Raw genomic sequence first — 18,497 nt, forward strand, 5'->3', positions numbered from 1 at the left:
TAAATATGTTGACACTGTATTAGGGCTGCAGGTATCGATTATTTCAGTGGTCGATTAATCGGTGAACTAGTTAGTTCGAATAATCGAGTAATCGGATAAGGAACATAAAAAATTAAATTACGTAAGCTTAACCTTAAACGATATAAAAACATGAATGAATGAGGATCTAAGTACAACAAAAGAACAATTGGCTAACTTACATAGCAAAAGTCTGATAGCTTAAATGCTATAAAATGTTTTTTTTTTTTTTTGTTTTTTACAATGCTCTTAACTCATTTGCTCCCAAAAATGTATAAATATGTTCTATTTTCAAATGTTTCGTGTCCCAAAGATGTATTTATACGTCTTTTACGTTTTTGTTTTTTCAAAAAAGACATCTCTGGGTCATGATTCAATTTAGCTCCAAAGCACAAAGCTGATAATCCATTTTAAAGCAAATAAAACTGGCCATGATGGCAGTAGCGCATTTGGTAAGACCCGCAACCCGATTCAACGGCAATGAACGGCCAAGCCGCACAGCCGGGCACCGGCGGAAGACGACCAAATGGATGCCAGACGATGGACGACCGAGCAGAACAACCGGGACGACTAGTGTAGCGGACGATGCCTTTGAGTCAGTACTGCTCGCGAGCAGAGCCTGCAGAGACTCAAAAAAAATTCATCTTTATGAAACAGACGGCGATGAGGGAAAAGTTTAACCAGCTGTCGCGGCCAGAACAGCGTCATCTTTCAGTTAGTTACTGTATGTGTAAATTAATTGTTACTTTGCTATCATAAGCTCTATTTGTCTTGTTGTTTATCTTATTTTGTAAAAGGAAAGCATTATTCAGATGTTTGGGATGTAACTAAAGCAAAAATAGCTGTGTATAAGTCAAAGTTATGTTTGAAATGTATGTTTTTTCATCAGAAACTAAGCTGTTTTCTAATGCTGATTTCTAAAGAATGGAAAAAGATATGAACTAATTTTTTTTTTTCTGCTGAAAGAAGAGAGTCTAATCTTTCTTTTGGTGAGTTCCATGTTTATATAGCAATAGAACAGAATTTTCTGTGGGCCTTGCAAAATCAGTCAAAATCCAGTAAAACGGCTGGGAGCGAAGGGCCTTGCTCCGGTGAAAATGGCTGGGAATGAATGAGTGAACAAATGGTTCAAACACACATTCCCACAAAAAATAAAATAAATAAAAAACGGCTAAATATAACTACAAACTAAATGACAAATGCATTAAAAAACATTAGCTCCACAAAAAAACAAAACAAAAAAAAAAACAAAAACTTTGCTAATGTTGGTCTTTACGGGGAGCAGCTGGATTCATGGCATTGCCATGTGAAATGAGTTCTTTCATATTCACTGTTGCCACTAGAGGGCAGTGTATCCACCCAAATGAATAAAACTAAATGCAAACACTTTCAAAACAAACCATTACAACGCAGCAAAATTTAAGTTTTAATCTTTTTTCTAATCCAATTACTCGAGTTAATTGATTAATCGTTGCAGCACTACTCTGTATTTCTATATAGAGTGTTTATATGTTTCTGGCAACCTTTACATATACATTACATTTCCAAACTATATACTTTGACACATTAAGCATACAAGCCAAAGTGTGTAAAAGGGCAATTGACCTGGAAGGCGTTGCACGTATGTCGGCTATGCCATAAAAATGCCATGGCTTGAGGATGACATTGGCAGCTCCCATTCAGGACGGTGGCCCCTTTCGAGGGTGAATAAAGATTCCTCCGGGCCTGTCGGGTCCCCTCTTGAACAATGGCCTGTCAAGTGCAGCTGTCTTAATAGTGTGAGGACTGGCAGCTTTGACAGCATCCGAAGCGGTAGACAACGTTCCGCTGTGTGATAACATAATACGAGCTAATCGTCTCGGACAGCCGGCAAGAGGGCCGTGTATGTTTCCGCGTGAGGCTGAGCCCGCGAGTGGTTTGGCAGACACCTTGATGCTCAGAACCTGATGTGAGAAAACGGATGTCGCGGCATCTCCGAGGAGCCTTCCTAAGCGGATTTACAGTTCCCGTGGCAAGAAAGAGCAATAACTACTGCTCCTTTACGGGAAAGCACTTTGCTGCTTATTGAATGCCTGATCACAGTGAGAATCACTGGAGGCTTCCTTCTTGTGGACTAGTGTAATCACTTCTGCCACTTCCTCCATTCTTTTTGTTTGACATCCAGCCATTAGCTAACCTTGTCACCTCTGTGCTCCATCTCCACAAAACACAGGGCAAACAGACAAGCAAGACATCGATCCAAATCTCTAAATCACCTCCAGTTTGTTTACGCTACGGGTTTGGTTTCCACGAGACAAGCGGATCCATAGTGTTGTGGGTTCAAATATCTCCTGGCAGCTCCTCTAATACGTCTCTTTGCCCCTAGGGGTTGACAGGGATGGGCCAATGCTGTCACTGGTGAGATGGCCTCATTCACACACTTCTCTAACTGGGATTCAAATTAATCCCAGAGCCTCCACAATCAAATCAAACACCGTTCCTGGAATGCTGACAAAAGATTTTAGGCTGTCCTCACACTTGACAGCTTCAAGTGGATACCGGTGTTGATGCTTGCAAACCCTGATGCTCAGCAAACAATGAGACCAAGTGTGTTCACTCTTGTAGGTGGATATTCTGGTTATATAATGCACACGTTTAGTCCTGCTTGCTTAGCGTGCACCAAGGGCGTAGGTTTGCATAGGGACGGTAGGGTCACATAATACTACCAACTTTTCAGTACGCTCAAATCGTCCCCACCAACGTTTAAGCAACTTATTTGCATTAAATAATGAGTTCAATTTAAAAGTAATTTATATTGTCTTCCCATATGTTGTAAGGATAGAATTGACCCTAGCATTATTAAGTGAGTAAATTTTATTATGTTCAGACTTACATTTACCCCTTTTCACTTGCTGAATGTGCTGGTCCATTTTTTTCCCCTCAAACACACTTTTGATTGGCTGATGACTTGACCACTACCACCACCACACACACACACGCACACTCACACAACCCAGACAGAATTACATGTCGACGACATGCCGCCTCTTCCGCATACGAGGGGTATTACAAGTTTTTTTCTGGCCATCAGCTACTGTAAGTAATGTAAAAAAAAAACGTCAGTGTTGTGGAGATGGGGAAAACGCCACTAATTTTGCTACTGAAAGTCGGACCTTCATCAGAGTTGGCATAACATTAAACTGTGCGAACTTGCTAATCTGCAAAACTCGAGTAGGAAGCTGCTTAGAGAGAAGTGTCCTCCTGTATGTGTTTTATACTGTTAATGTTAATTAAACTGTGAGAAATGTAGTGAACCCTGCTAGAAACTATAGACCCAGAAAAATATCATGTAAGTTAACGGTGAACTATTTCAATTTAAATTTGCTAGAAAAATCCAGACTTTTATTCTGGAAGGTTTCAAAATGTTTCTTTGGTAGTTTTTGAAAACAAAGGTTTGAATTGAACGGTGTATCACCTGAACCAATGCACATGAAAGTTAGTGTAAATCAGTACAGATTTATTTTGCATTGATCATTTAGCCTATAAATTAATTAGGTTCATATTCGTGACAAATGTAGAACTGACCCACGTTCAAGCAATATGTTTGGTCTTATTAATGTCCCGTCCCCAGCAAAAAGTATACATGCAGGTTATGCTTTTATATCGTCCCTACCAATGTTGAGACCAAACCTACGCCCTTGGTGTGCACACTGGTATGTTTTTCCATCCATATTTTTTTATTCAGTACACATTTACACATTAGGGTTGCAGGTGAGGTGCAAGTTATCCACTTTTAGTTGGTTAATACCGTCTCTGTTGATTATCAAGTTCTGAACTAAAAAATTCCAGTTACCAATATTAATATTTAGTGGTTTAGGCATTCAGGAAGCCATGATTTGGCATTTGTTTTTTAACATCAGATTGCTACATTTGAAAATTACATGAATGAAGGCAATAGACAACACTGTAGCTTTATCTTTTTTCTCTACCTAAAGGAAGTGAGAATATCTTTTGGGAAGGCAACACTCCTTATTTTACTTAAGGAAATGTTCCCATATTGGATTGACGCATCTCTAAAGATAAGCAGATGAGTCTGGGATTAGGGATGAGATAGGATGCTTACTTGGATGTCTGTATGCTGCATTTAAAGATTCTACTCCCTGATTTAAAAAAATATATACTTTGAAACAAATATCCAGCTCATAGGAGACATTATAACAAGGACAAGTTTTGAACACTACCTATATCCCTAAATTTCTATGTGCATATTTTGGGCCAGGCAATGTGAAGCTCATTTTCTGTTTATTGTTTTTTTTTTTTTTTTCATGAGTTGGGCACTGCACTTATCAACATAAAATTTAGTTGACATATATAATGAACCCATGCCCAAAACATACAGGGAGAATTTTTATGAAATCTGCCATCTGACACTTCTTCCAATTTGGGCCTTAATCAAGGATGTAGGTTTGGTCTCAATATTGGTAGGGACGATATAGCAGTATAACCTGCATGTACTTTTTTTTTGCTGGGGTATGTGACATTATAAGACCAAACACATTGGGTGAACGGGGGTCAGGGCTACATTTCTTACCAAAATGAACCTAATTAATTGATAGGCTAAATCAGACATGTCCAAAGTGCGGCCTGGGGGCCAAATGCGGCCCGTGGTCAAATTTCATCTGGCCCCCAGCCTCTGTCATAAGATCAATAATGTCTGGCCCGCACAGAGATTTATTAAATTGGTCAGCAGTACTGCTTACACATTAAATGCTTCCCCTCATTTACCAACTAAATGGCAGCAGCCCTCTAAGCAACATTACCCCGTGTGACCCTTGACTTCCAATTTTCTAAAATGGCAACAATCAACAACAAAAAACAAAAGTTGACTGCGACGGGCGACGCTTCAAGGATAGGTGGAAATTGGACTATTTCTTTACTAAAATACGCAACAACTGTGTCTGCCTCATTTGCAAAGAGACAGTCGCTGTTTTTAAAGAGTTCAATGTGAGGCGATATTACCAAACAAGACACGCTGACATGTACGACAAGATTACGGGGAAGATACGCAGCGAGAAATTGAAGCAACTTGAAGCTAGTTTAATTTCACAGCAGTAGTATTTCGCAAGATCCCGAGAGTCGAAAGAGAATGCCACAAAGGCTAGTTGCGAGATTGTTGAAATTATTAATTAAAAAATAAATAGATAAATAAAGCAAATATGACACACAGAATGGCTTGCTAAAATTTGCTTAAATATATTGTTCTATGTAAAGGACGTCAGCCAAGGTCGGCCCCGCACATTTTTACCACACCAAATCTGGCCCCCTTTGTAAAAAGTTTGGACACCCCTGGGCTAAATGATTAATACAAAATAAATTTGTATTGACTTATACTAACTTGCACACTGCAAATTTATAACGTCTTAATCTAATAATTTTTCTTGAATATAGTCGAATAATTATCCCCATCTTGTTTTGATTGTTAAAGAATAGTTAACAGATTGTCACGTCAGATTATTCGTCTTAAATTGAGTGAATATTACTATTTCTTCTTTTTTTCATTCATTCATTTTCCATGCCGCTTTTCCTCACGAGGGTCGCGGAGGTGCTGGAGCCTATCCCAGCCAACTACGGGCAGTGGGCAGGGGACACCCTGAACTGGTTGCCAGCCAATCGCAGGGCACAAGGAGACATACAACCATTCACGCACACACTCATACCTACGGACAATTTAGAGTGTTCAATCAGCCTACCATGCATGTCTTTGGGATGTGGGAGGAAACCGGAGTTCCCGGAGGAAACCCACGCAGGCACGGGGAGAACATGCAAACTCCACACAGGAAGGCCGAAGCCCGGGATTGAACCCTTGATCTCAGAACTGTGAGGCAGATGTGCTAACCACTAAGCCACCGTGCCGCCCTATTTCTTCTTATTAAGCCCAAATATTTGAAAATTGGTCATTTTTGACCTAGTGCCAGAAAAAAATGCTTTTAAATAATGTTTTGAACAATAACTATTCTTAAATTAAGAAATTTTCTAACAAACAAGCTTTTTTTTGTCAGTGTTTTTGTTTGTTAGGTTATTTTCAGCTTGCTACTTTTCTTATTTCAAGAAATCTGAGTAAAATTTACTTGAAGCACCGGCAGATCATTTTACGTATTTCTAGTAGATTTCCACTGAAAACATAGCAATTTAATTAGTTTAAAGGAGCTGTGTTTTTGCAGTGTGTATGTGTTGTATCAGGTGGTACACCGTTCGATTCAAACCTTTGTTTTAAAAAGCTAGTAAAGAAACATTTTGAAATGTCTGGATTTTATTAGCAAGTTAAAATTGCAATATTTGACATAAATTATATTATCATAGACAATAAATACAAACTTCTTATTAATCTCGTAACTATCCAGGAAGCAAGAAATAAACTTTTGTCTTAAGAGCACTCAACACTGTCTGTCTCAATAAATAAGTTAAATATAAATGAAAAAACTAAGTGGCCAGTGGCCAGTTTTATTGCTTTAAAATGGATTTTCTGCTTTGTGCTTTGGAGCTAAATGGAATCACAACCCAGAGATGTCTTTTTTGAAAAAACAAAACAAAACCCTAAAAGGTTTATAAAAACATGTTTGGGACACTGAAACAATTACAAGTAGAACTTATTTATACGTTTTTGGGAGAAAATGAGTTAATGTACCCTTTTTTTAATTCCCATCAGGGTCCAACTGGACCTTCCACACTGTATATGTCATTAGTGAGGTGTCCTGTGGCAACCGCGGCGAGTTGCTCTCTAAATCTTTGCAAAGAGACGCAGAGGAAGACGTTGAAATGGAAAGAAAAAGAAATAAATTCAACTGACTAATGGTCCAATGATGTGAAGTTCCGCCGTCTGGCTCGCGTGCCACCTGTTGTTGCCATTTTACAAGATGATGGTTCTGCTTGGAATCAAGTGCGATAGGAGCTTTGCCAATTCTTAAGCTTTAGCCAGAAAGCCAAGACAAATCAGTCCTTAAGACAACTCTCATATCTTACAAGTAATATCTCAGCTAAGGGTGTGTTTGAGCTGTACATTGTTGAATCTTTGCCACTAAGTCAAGTGTGCATTGAGATGGGTAGGAGTGAGTAGGAAGCTGCAAAGGGGCCACAAATCTCAGCCCTCATAGTACACTTCAGTCTGTGACACATTTATCGCGCTTAAATTTTCCCCTCCATATTATTCTCGGATCTGACTCACACTCTCCCTGGAATTCCTCAACATCATTTATTGTTAAGAAAGGAAAGCCATCAGGGTGGGAGAACAGAACTAGGAGTCCCATGGTTCAAACCACGTCTGTACTTCAGGTTGCAGCTGCTTCACTTAATCCAGATTGTTTCTGACACTGATGGAGAATCGATATTTTGGTTCCACAATGGTATTTATGACACTTCACTGTGCCATCAATTTAACATTTTCAACTAAAAATTAAGTTATGTGCTCAGTGTTGGTACAGTAGCCCTTGTAACATAGCAAACTGTAGTATTTTACATCATCCGTAATTCAATGTGACACCAGGGACTAGAACAGGAAGGATATGGTTGATGAAGCAAAATGAAAACTTCTGTGATTTCTAATACCCAAAACCTTATTGTGATTAAGTCATCTCAAGAAGGCAATTAGTGAAAAGACGCCTGCTCTTAGCCAGAGTCAACAAATGGCTTCAGCACAGGGGAGGAAATATGGCGTTCTGCAATAAGATGCAGATTTGTCACGCCAATATTGCATTTTTCATATTTGAGTTGGCCCAAAAATTCATAATGTGATACAAACAGAATTTAATCGTATTGCTTCGCCAAGAGACATGAATTTCCCCCCAAAATAACTGCGATTACGGTTCAGTGACAGTATACCAGAACTAGTATTGCTTTAAAAAAAATTTTTTTTTTAAAAATATATTAATACAAATAAAGGCTTTCTCTGACATTGAGCACCCCATCAGCAGCAGTTAAGACATGAATGCCAACAGTTACAATTAAAATGTTTAATTCTAAAGCTATTGTCTATGAAAATTCACTGAACTTTCTCAAGGTCATCAACTCAAAAGAAATCATTTGATGATTTTTTTCAAGCTACTTTTAACTGATATTTATTCTGGGCTGAATGATGTTGATAACTAAGCCTGTCGCAATAACAAATTTTAGTAGGCGGTGTATTATCTCACAAATTATTGCTCATATGCGATGTTATAGTCAATTTTTTTAACCAATTCAACCACTAATGTAGTGACAATACATCTCAATACATCACCCATTCAAATGCAATAAATTGTTATTGTTAAATAAAACACAAACTACCGTATTGGCCCGAATATAAGACGGTGTTTTTTGCATTGAAATAAGACTGAAAAAGAGGGGGTCGTCTTATATTTGCGTTCTAGACATTATACCCATCCATGGCACTAGATGGCACCAGATATCATTGAAGCGATGTTCTGTCATGACAGATCTCAGCTACTCTCCCCATTCACCTCGCTAGATTGCACCAGGTATCATTGAAACGATGTTCTGTCATGACAGATCTCAGCTACTCTCAAGTTTAACCAGTTTGCATTATTTTATTGCAATGGTTTTCCTTATTCAGTTTTGTTTCAAGACTAAAGTTACAGTTATACTTCACGTTGATGGTAAATGCAGTTATTGCAGTTTTGCTGTTTTATCGCAATAGATTGGTTTATTTACATTTCAAAAACCAGAAGCCATTCATTTATGAATGTGATTGCACTTTAGTTTACGAATTTAAATGTTCAGATATTAAGATTTGAATGAGGCAAAATAACATGCTTTTTCTCTCAAATATATTGTTCTAATCATTTGTTTCAAATGTACTGTAATTATTGTCTCTATAAAAATTAATTTGGTGTTCAAAAAGTTCCTTTTTAAACTTGAGTCTTGAAAAAGAGGGGGTCGTCTTATAATCAGGCCCGTCTTGTATTAAATTAAAAAAACACAATGCATAACGAGTCATTTGAAAGCAAGCTAAGTGCAGAATATGAAATAGATGAGCAACCCAATGCCATTTTGTTCTCTGCCAATTAGAGTCCATCAAAAGTGTTTACACAGTATTTGATCCAAAATGACTGTCATGTCGTTCTGCAAAGTGCACGTTAGCCAATTTGAAGACAAATTTTTAATTGCCGGTTAGTACATTGTCATTTTTCCCCATTAGCTTCAATGTAGCAATGCTAACATTTTAGAGCGTTTAATATAGATGAATTTCCTTATTAGGTATGTCTGAACTTTAATTCTAAGGCATGTTGATGGCCAATAAACATCTGTGAAAGAAACTGGAGTCTCATACAACACGCATGCACAAATGTGTGCATGCATGCATGCGGCGATAAAACGCAACCGTGAAAATTACCGCCCTCATTTTTATTTACCGTGCGATATATGGACTGATTACATATCGCGATAGGCTTACTGATAATGCTTCATTACCATTTGCAAACATCATAAACTGTAATTTCCCCTGTCCAGTTGCCTTTAAGAGTGACATTTGTCTGGAAATGAAAAAAAAACAAAAGCTAAAAAAATCTGTGGGTAAAGATTATTTTCTAAAGCTACAAGAACATCTAATTACCGACCAATTTAAATTGACAGTAAATTATAAGTGACTATGTATTCATTTTCTCTGGCAGTAGATTCACAGTAATTATGTGATGGTTTAGCTTCTTAGGCCAACATCATTATATGAAGTTAGAAAATTGGCTACTTCAACTTCATCTGAAAATGCGAAAAACTCCTTGACATGGCAGCACTGATTTTTTAACAGAAATATTTCGTATTTGTGAAAGAGGCTGCTTGAACCCATCTATCCAAAAGTGCTGTTGACTCTAAAATATGAAAATCCAGTTTGTTGGTGCAATAAGTGTCATTTTGGTTGAGGTCATCGGCCATTCATTGGCCACTGTTATTTTTCCCTTTTCAATATTTGTTTGCCATCGCTCTATTCTTTATTACTTTTTTTACCGACCTTGTTTGTTTTTGGGCTGTGAGTTCATTTCATTTCCCGCCCACTGCTTTGGAAACCTTTGGCAGAAACCCGATACAGTCTTTTCAGGTTCAAACCACAACAGTTAAACTAAAACCCATAAATGTGGATTTTCTTAAAAGTGCAGCCAAAATGATTCATACACTTGCCACATTTAGACATGAAATTCATTTAGAATATCTAAATCTGTAGCTGACATGTTCAGCTACTTGCTCAACATGTACATTTTAGATGAATTTTTTGTCCTTTTTGCAACTTGGTGTGAGATTTATCATCCTGACACCATGGGGGAATGAGCTGGCATTTTCATACCTTGGAAGTTGATATTAGGGGTATATGAGAAGCCCTTTTTATGCTGCTCATGAAAACTGTCATTAATCCACCTCAGTGTTCTTTTATAATGACATCAACTAGAGCAGGGCTGTATACCGAAAATTTACCATTACCGAAATTCTTCACAATGACCTACGTAATTTTGACTATGTCAGTAAATTCGGTAATTTAATAAAACAAGAAAATATAGTCTTTTCATCCCGCTTTGACTCTGTGTTTTTCGGTTAAGAAAGCAGTCAGTGTGTTTACGTATGGAGTCACGTGGTTATCAGGAGGTAAAAAAAAAAACAGGAGCCGGGTAGGCTAAAGCTAGCGGCTAACGCTACGAGCAAACGTGATAGAGTGTGGCTTAAGGGAGCTTCGCCAAACTCTTACCCAACATTAGGTTGACTCTTGGCGGCATCCAGATGGGCTTTCAACGGCTGTCCTCCCTGGTTCTCACGATTTCAGGAGAGGGTGCTTTCAGCGCTTTCTACTGGTAGCCAGGCCACAGGCTAACGCTAGAAGTTAACGCTAGCGGCTAACGCTACAAATGAACGTGATGGAGTCGGATAGCGGCTCTACCCTTGTCGAAACGGCTGAACTTAATGTGTGGATTGGCACAGACTGCATCTAGCAATTAGTATGGCGCGGTATTTTGTATCTCTTTGTGTGTGTGATTTCTCTGATCGCTTTTATGATGGTAAAGCATTCAGCATAAAGTACAATCCAACAGTGAAACAAATAATATGACCGTTTAATGGCCACAGCTATTTTTCTGTATGTGCTTGCTTTATTCTGTGTCATTTCTGCCATCATAAAATCTTAAATGTTTCATTGGCAGAAGAGCAATATAGCTTTAATGTGTGTGGGGGTGGATGTGTGCGGCATTTATTAAAAAATACTCTGGGGGAAAAAAAAACCTGAAACCTTGAAGTAAACACTTGTGTTGAGGAATTATGTCGCAGCAGCCATTAACAATAAGTTGTCTGTTTGAAGTGTACTGTTCAAGCTGTAAGTCATTTGTGTTACAATGACATGTTTGCGCAGTCATATTGATTTTTATAATGTTGTACATTGTTCAAAACATAAAAGCTGTTATAAATGTTCATACTCGAATTCTTATTGTTTACAATAATTTTTTATATACTTTCATGTTTAGACTGCATATACAATTGTTCAATATGTTAAATTGAAAGCTGGTAAATAAATTAATGAGAAACGGTTAATTTGTATTTCATGCATTGATTCAGATTCTCAAATTATATAACAGTCCGCTTGGGCGAATTTATCTTGTCATTTACCATTATCAAGGTAAATCTGCTTATTTTACCGTGATACGTACTGAAGGCCATATCCCCCAGCCCTAACATCAACATAGAATTGGGTGGATAAACGTTCAAAGCTGTTTACCATTTTTGGAGTAGTAACAAAATTGTAACAGAAAACCTTTTTACACTACCTGTAAAAGCTGGCATTTTTACTAGTTTTTACCAGGTAGCATGCTTTAAAGAATGACAATCTCAATCCGTAAATTTTCAGACTTTGGAAGTTGTATCAGAGCAATAAAATCAATGGCTTATATTAAAAAAAAAATCTCACTCATATCTAGGGATGGGAATGGAAATCCGATTCCAATCCAGAACTGGTTCCTAGTGTTTCGAGGCCTCGACATCACAATGAAAAAGCCTTAACGATCCCTTTAACGATTCCTAAAGACGCATATTGCGGCGTGACGTGTCTTGTTGTCCAGACGCACCAAACTAGCATGGCACCAAGAACCACCTGCTCCAAAGTTTGGCTACACTTCACCAGGAAAGAGGATGAAAATGAAAGGTTACAATGGTTTAGCACGAGCATTGCAGCCGTAAACATAACAATGACAGCACGTAGGTTCAAACGCTCGAAAGTGTGTCTTCACTTCACAAGGAAAAATTACAACAAAGCGACTTGCAGTCATTGCAAGGTGGAATTAACTGCATCGGGAGGGAAGGTGGAGATAACTGCATTGGGAGGGAATACGACTGCACTGTCCTCACCGAGACGCGAAGGCTCAGTCCTGGCTATACAGCTAGCTAAAGTCCCAAATGAGGATACAGAAGACGTTGGTATGATTTGCTGACTTTATTCAACCATCACTTGAAGAGTGAAACTAAAAATAGAAATGAAACAAATCAATTTCATCCCCAATAACAAACAGGTTCGCATCAACGTAAATCAGCAATGATTAGCTGCTAATACAGTAATAACAAAACGGTTAGCATGCGTTCGCTAGCATTAGCACATCATTCAAACCACTACACAACTGGATTTAAGTGTCCGATCGCGAGTGGAAACACACAACAACAACACAAAAGATGATACACACAGGCGTTGCCTCTGTAGATATTTTACAAACATTAACAAAGAACGTAGGGTTGTAGCAGTGTTTCCCTCTGTCACTAACTCGCTCACTCGCTTGGATGCGGCATTTCTTCTTCATGTGTAAGCGCGCTCTTCTTCATGTGAGTGCGTTCTTCTTCGCGTGAGGAAGCGCAAGGACGCCCCCACTTGAGCGTGAAAGCACCAGAAAAACTAAAAGGCATGCATTTCAATATACTGGTAAATAATACACTTTAACACGGGTCCCCAAACTACGGCCAGATACAGCCTGCCTCCACATTTGGTCCGGCCCCCTGAACAATACCAGAGAGCCTTTTGAATTTTTTTTTTTTTTTCTCAATAGTGTTATTTATTTTCTGGCCTTTTTTCTGTGAAGAACTCAGAGAGGGTTATTTGGTTATTATTTATTTGATTAATTGTGTTGTTATTATTATTTATTATATTATTATTTTTATTTTATTTAGTTTTGTTCCGTGAAGAATCCAGAAAGGGTTATTAGATTGTGGCTTTCTGAAAAACAATAATTTTTTACATTTAGGCACTCCTGCAATCGTCACACTTTTTCTGTTACAAACTGACCCCGGCCCCTCATCAGAGAAGGGAAATTGTTATGTGTCCCTCACAGGAAAAAGTTTGGGGACCCCTGCAAGTTTAACACATATTGCCAAAGGCAGAACAGCGACCTATATGCCAATATATACCAATATTTTTTATTTCTATTAGAAAAATGTTTCAGTAAAATGTTACACATTCTTGTGCATTTGCCACTTGTTGCCACAGTTCATATTGAGGCTTTGGGCCTCTTTTGACCTCGTTGTGAGTTTGTAAGGTTGTGACTTCTGATTAAACAAACTCGATGCCAATCAAAACGTTTGTTCTCCTTTTCCCCCAAATTAGAATCGATAAGAGAATCAATAAAGAATCGAATCGTTAAGCAATATCGACATTGGAATCGGAATCGTAAAAATCCTATCAATTCCCATCCCTACTCATATCTTAAGGAACTACTGTACCAAATGCTGCTGCTGACAGGTCAATCGCCTTCACGCTAAAAAGAATGTAAAAACAAAAAACAACAAGAAAAAAAAAAAAAACATACATTAAATATATCTTATATCTTTGAAGTAAATCAAATACACCCAGAGACGAGGTATTTTCTTGTTTTATAGACACTGTGGTCACCCCCTCCATTTAGAAACCAAATCTTCACCATCATCTCGTAACACAAATATTACCTTTAATGACTCAATTTCCTTATAATTTCCTTATCGGCCCCTCCGTAATTAGGTTTCCTTTGTTTGCTTTGTCATCCTCCAACAAGGACCCCATTAGCCTGTTATTAGAATCAGCAAAAGCCCACACATGAGAAAAGTTGACTAAAAGCGCATATAACCTCACACGTGCGCGAAAGCACAAACATACAGAAGCAGCACTGGAAGTTATTTAAATAACGCTTGCTAGTAGCACGCTGAGTCGAGTCCCTGTACACCCCCAACTTACCCCACTTTCACTATTTTCTAGTGCCTGTCACTACGCCACTCCTGCGGAGAAGCTCAATCAGCTGAAGCCAGCAATTACTAATCTTATCTTATACTTATCTTGCTCTCTGTTGGACACTGAACCTAATTAATTGGCTCTTTTGTCCCGAAAGAGAGTGGGGCTCGAGAAACAGTGGGAAGGGGTAGAGAAAAAAATGAGAGTCAGGAACAGGAAGACAGAGCATAGCTTTCTCATACTCTCGAGAGCCTCTTTCACACAGATTTCACATACAAAGCACATGGCATATCTGAGTCTTCACTTTCTTTAACTACTGTTAATTTTGGTTTGTGTGCATTGGCCACCTGGGGGCAAATACAGTGGTACCTCAACATACGATTGCTTCGACACACAATCTTTCCGACATCTGACGTAAAATTTGACTCGCCATTTGTTTCGACAGCCGACGACATGCTTGAAATACGATGATTTATGACAGCGCCGCAGTTTCTTTGTTTTCCCGCAAGACGGACGCACGGCTGATTTTCTTGTGAGAGAAATCAACGTGGGTTCCAATAATGTTATTCCAGGTGGTGAAAAAATGAAAAAGGTGGGGCTTACCATTGAAATGGAGATGGAAATGATAATGATAGAAAAATATGAGTTTGGTGTGCGCGTCCGTGAACTGGCTCGACAATACGGCTGTAGGATGTCAACAATCTTGACGGTCCTCCCCCGACCTTCATTCACCAGTCTTTATAAGTTAAAGTGAGAATTATTATTGTGATAACATCGCCAAAGAAATCGCCAGCTTCATCAGGTTTTTAATCATTTATTTCAGAACTTGTGCAACACAATACGCCAACTGTCCGCCGCAGCTGACGCTAAAGAACATGAAAAGTGAAAGTAAAAATTATAATTCACCTCTGTCTCTCTGTCTCTCTCTCTCTCTCTCTCTCTCTCTCTCTCTCTCTCTCACTCTCTCACGTCAGCCATGCAGTGCGTCAGGTATACCACCCAAAACACATCCACCACATTAGAACCCTATTCGTTACATTATTACAGGTTTTATTATTATCATTTTTACTACCGTACTTTTCGGACTATAAGTCGCACCTGAGTATAAGTCGCACCAGCCATAAAATGCCCAACGAAGAGGAAAAAAACATATACCGTATTGGCCCAAATATAAGACGGCAAAAAAAAAAAGCATGTTATTTTGCCTCATTTAAATCTTATTATCTGAGCACTTAAATATGTAAACTAAAGTGAAATCACATTCGTAAATGAATGGCTTCTGGTTTTTGAAATGTAAATAAATTAGCCATCAGAGTGAAGTCTAACTATAACTGTAGTCTTGAAACAAATTCATTCAAAAACATTGCAATAAAATAATGCAAACTGGTTAAACTTGAGAGTAGCTGAGATCTATCATGACAGAACATCGCCTCAATGATATCTGGCGCCATCTAGCGTCGTAAATGGGTATAACGTCTAGACCGCGAATAAAAGATGACCCCGTTTTTCAGCCTTATTTCAATGCAAAAAACACTGTCTTATATTCGGGCCAATACGGGATAAGGCACACCGGAGTATACGTCGCATTTTGAAGGGAAATTTACTTGATAAAATCCAACACATAGAACAGATATGTCATCTTGAAAGGCAATTTAATATAAAAATACAATAGAGAACAACATGCTGAATAAGTGTACAGTATGATGTTACATGATGCATGAACAACGAAATGCAAATATACGGACCTCGCCAGTACGCTATGGCTCGGTCCTGGCTATACAGCAAGCTGAACTCCCAAATGACGATGCTGGACGTCCGTATAATTTGCTGAATCAATTTCGTCCTTGATACCAAACAGATTCGCATCAAAGTAAATAAATGATAATTAGGTGCTATTACAGCAAGCAAGCTGTGTGCACTCATTCGCTAGCATTAGCACATCGTTCAAACAACCACACAACTGGCTCTAAGTGTCCCATCGTGGGTAGAAAACACACAACAGCAACAGAAAAGATGATACACACAGGCATTGCCTCTGTAGAGATATTTTACAAGCATAAACAATGAACGTAGGTTCGCAGACGTGTTTCTCTCTCTCTCGCCCACTCGCTCAGAGACGCTGCGTAGTTGTCCGTCATCTTCTGGCGTGTGAGCGCTCTTCTTTGCGTAAACAAGTGCGAGTGCGCCCCCACTTGGGCGTGAAAGCGCCACACACTAAAAGCATGCATTTCAATCTAAAAAAGTCAATTATACAATTGAACACTCATTGCCAAAGGCAGAACGAGAACGTGGCCATAGCTATTAAGAGTTATTCAGATAACTATAGCATAAATAACATGCTAAAAAGTTTACCAAACCATAAATGTCACTCCAAAACACCAAAATAACATGTAAAATGATATCATAATGTGTTAAAAATTTCACACATAAATCGCTCCTGCGTATAAGTCGCACCCCCAGCCAAACTATGAAAAAAACTGCGACTTATTGTCCGAGAAATACGGTATATTATTCTTCCTATTTTTATTTATAGTTTATTCGTTTTGCTCTGTGTAATTGCTATTTGCAATTGTACCAGCAGTATTTATTAAAGATTTAGTGTAGGTTTTCGGGCTGTGGAACGAATTAATGGAATCATAATGTATTCTTATGGGAAATCCTGCTCTACATACCACCATTTCGACTTTCAAACAGTCCTGGAACGAATTAACTTCGTATGTAGAGGTACCACTGTGTTGTACTTGAAGGTAAACCAAGTGGGAACCTCCTGGGAGAAAACAATGAAGATTTTAAAGAATTTTCATAATTGCATTTTCCTTTTTTTTTAATTAAAAACTTGAACATACCTGACCTAATACCCGATACATGGGCTTCGCCAATGCAGAGAAACGTGGAAAACGTTGGAAACATGGCGGCTGTCATAGCAGTTCCCTGAAGAGCTAGAGGTGAAGAGATAATAAAGGCAAGCTAATGCTATTGGTGACATTGCCAATGGTTTGTTCAGTTCTTCATTTTTTTTTTTTTTTTTTTTTACAGTTTATGGGCTGTGCTCCACTTTGGGTTCTTGAATACAGCAGTTCATCAATTATCTGATAGCAGGGTGCTGAGTCTGCTTTATGGATGTGTATACACAGACTTGTTGTTTCGCCACTTCTTTGGGTTTTGGATGGAAGGCAGGCTGAAAAGTCCTGTTGTGCTGTTATATCTCTGCTGCACCAATTTGATGAAAATTTATTGTGATTCTGTGGTATTTTTCCATCCAAGTGGAGTTGAAAGTCATTAAATTTGCAACTCAAGTCTATTTGTCCGAATCCCTATCACTCTAGTCCAATTATCTTGTGCAGGGATTTCCCTATCGCATATATTTGCACCTGAGTCCGAGTGACATGGTTTTGAGAATCTGCCGACACCGAATCCTTATGCAATACAGGAGAAAAAAATGTCTTTTTTTATTTATTTTTTTTTTTTTAACAAAAGCTCCAAACATGTTAAAGTACTATACAGTGGTACCTCTACATATGAAGTTAATTTGTTCCAGGACCTTGTTTAAGTCGAAATGTCGAAAACGTATGTCGAGCAGGATTTCCCATAACAATACATCATAATTCCATTAATTTGTTCCACAGCCCGAAAACCTCCACGAAATCTTTAATAAATACTGCTGGTACAATTGCAAATAGCAATTACACAGTGCAAAACCAATAAATTATGAATAATAATTGGAATAATAATATAATAATCGTAATAATAATAATAAGGTGCTGAATGTGTATGCATGGTGTACCTTAACGCATCACGTGGCTAACTTGACAGAGTGAGATGGGACTTTTTACTTTCACTTTGTTTACTTTGTTCAGCTGCAGGGGTCAGTTGGCGTGTTGTGTTGCACAAGTTGATGGAATAAATAATTAGAAACCGGACGAAGCTGGCGATTTCTTTGGCGATGCTAGCACAACAATAATTGTCACCTTAACTTATAAAGACTGGCGAACGGCGGTCGGAGGAGGACCGTTGAGAGTAAACATTCTATCGCTGTATTTTCGAGCCAGCTCACGGATGCGCACACCACGCTCATATTTTTCTGTCATTTCCATCTTCATTTCAATGTTAAGCATCACCTTTTTTTCAATTAATAACCCAAGTCTTTTCACCCGATTCTGATTCTCTGGAAATATTGCCCAATCCGCCCGATTACGATCACGTGATCGGATCAGGGACATCCTTAATCTTGTGAGCACTTCTGTCTCACAGCTATGAGGTTCTGGAATCCAAATATTGGCTCCTATATGGAGTTTTT

The 18,497-nt window shown here is 38.4% G+C and overlaps 2 protein-coding genes across 6 annotated transcripts in view; one reads left to right on the top strand and one right to left on the bottom strand.

Moving 5' to 3' along the window:
* ntn1a (netrin 1a) overlaps window positions 1-18,497 on the bottom strand; it is a 113,913-nt gene that overhangs the window by 71,234 nt on the left and 24,182 nt on the right. The window lies entirely within an intron of this gene.
* pik3r5 (phosphoinositide-3-kinase, regulatory subunit 5) overlaps window positions 1-18,497 on the top strand; it is a 133,523-nt gene that overhangs the window by 35,532 nt on the left and 79,494 nt on the right. The gene's annotated exons all lie outside the window — the stretch shown is intronic.

Source organism: Corythoichthys intestinalis, chromosome 8 (genome assembly GCF_030265065.1).
Source record: "Corythoichthys intestinalis isolate RoL2023-P3 chromosome 8, ASM3026506v1, whole genome shotgun sequence".
Classification (NCBI taxonomy): Eukaryota; Metazoa; Chordata; class Actinopteri; order Syngnathiformes; family Syngnathidae; genus Corythoichthys; species Corythoichthys intestinalis.